A 2,169-nucleotide genomic window follows, 5' to 3' on the forward strand; every position below is an offset into this window, starting at 1 on the left:
CAGAGCGCACGCTTCGCTCGCCGTCCCCGGCTCCCTTTATTTTTAATAAAACCTTTAAGAGCAAAGTCAGTCCACAAAGGCAGCGAGATCTCCTCCCGGGACATTAATCACGGTCTTGGACACGTTTTTTTGCTAATTAGCCGAAGCGTTTGCCTCGACGGGGGAGAAATTGGGGCCTGGGAAAATAAAGAAATAAAAAATTATTAAAAAAAAAGAGGAAAAGGAGAAGGGGGAGAGGTGGGAGGGGAGGAAGAAATGGGGCAGAGGGACAGAGGTTGAACGCTGCTCTGTGCTCACATCCCCGGGGAGCAAAGCCAGCAGCAGCAGCTCCGTCCCCCAGCCCGGTGTTATCGGGACGGGGCGATCTGCAGCACACATTTTACCTTCCCCAGCCCCTTCCTCCTCACCCCGGTTATTGCCCGTCGCGACAGCAGCGGGCTCTTTGAAACACGCTGGCTGGAGGTTTGACTCGCTGCTTTATCTTTTACACGGCTGTTAATCCTGGGGACACATGTTTCCTATAAGCTGTTGATATTTAACATACAATAAGCGCCTTATTAAAGCTACGGGGGCTGGCTCCACGCAGACCGCTCCCCCCCCAAAAAATGTGCTCCCGGCGAGGGCACCCCAAAGGCCACCCCAGCACCCGCCGTGGCCGTGGGTTTGCAAGGTGCTGCACCCTCCGGGGAGAAAAATGCAGCAGGGTGAAGGCTCCCCTGCCCCTGAGCAGTTCATGAATGCGAGGAGAATTCCTTGCAATTTTTTAAAGTCTTATTTTGTAAGTTTTTTTGGCACTGCCTGGCACTGTACATGTGGAGGTTTGGCCTGTACCCGGGGCTGAGGTCCCACCGCAGGCAGCTCTCTCCATGGGGCAGCTGGGAGGTTTTGGGGTGGCACATTGCTATGGAGAGACCAGGAAAGCGTTAGGGAGGGCAAAATGCAGCAGAAAAACCTTCATTCCCAGCATCTCCCAGGGCCGGAGTGGCCAGCAGCGGCCGGTGACCGCAGGGACACGGCTGGGAACAAGCCCATCCCGCGCAGGAACAGCAGCTGCCCTGGGCAAACTGCTTTTTCCAAGAGTCCAACCCGGTTTTCCTAGGACCCGATGTTTTCTGGGGGAAGGGAACACAGAGCAACCCACAGCGAAATCCCTGTCCTGATGCACCAAAAAAAATAAAATCCCAGTAAGAAACCAGCTCCCAGCACGTAACCTCTCCACACCCCAGCGAGCAAACCCTCGGATAGAGCCGGGGAGGAAATTTCATGGCACAAAACTGCTCGGCACGACCCCCTTCTTCCAGCAAAACCAAGCGAAATGACAACAAAACCGGGCGACACTTTCCCCGCTAGGGAAGGGCACCCGGCTGCGGGTCCCCCCGGCCGTCCCCATCGCTCAGAGGAGAGGCAGCGAGAGCGTCGCTGGGAGCCGGGGCCGCTCCTTCGGGCAGCGCTAAGAAAATAAATCGCAGCTCTTCGGGGCTCTTCAGCACGAGCTTCTCATTGCTGCGGGATGACACACGCCGCCCCCACCAAAACAAGGCGCTTTATTATGATTCTGTTTCTAATTTGGGGCTTGGAAATAATTTTCCATCCCGGCTTCCAAACTAAACCAATCAAAAGAAAGAAAAAAAAAAAAAAGAAAGAAAGAAAGAAAAGAAAAAAAAAAAAAAAAGAAAAGAAATTTGCTTTCCAGAGAGCCACCCAGGGGTCGGCGCTCCGCGAGAGGGATGGGAGCGTGAAAAGTCACGGGAAAGCTTGCGGCAGTCGAGGCGAGGGCTGCTCCCTGCACCCATTTCCAGGAAAAATAATATATATATTTTTTTTTTAAGTTAAAAAAAGGCAGTTATGTAGAGAGCATAATGCATAAATCCTTCACCATTTGGTTTTTTTTTTTTTACCCAAAGTCTCCTGGTGGATCCTGTTTGCCCTCTACCCCCCCAGGCGCATCCACGCTGTCGCAGGCGTGCCCAAACCAGCACGCGCGGCGCTGGCGAGGGGCGGTGGAAACCCTGCAGGCTTCCTCTGCCGTTGTATAAGAGCCACTGGAAAATAATAATCCCCCAAAAATTCGGCGCTGGGAGCGTGACCAGGCTGCTTCCCAGGCGGCCGGCGCGGTTTGCAGAGCCAACGCTGCACGAGGGGAGAGGAGAAAAAAAAATAAAAAAATGC

Source organism: Netta rufina (genome assembly GCF_964035555.1).
Source record: "Netta rufina genome assembly, chromosome: 15".
NCBI lineage: Eukaryota > Metazoa > Chordata > Aves > Anseriformes > Anatidae > Netta > Netta rufina.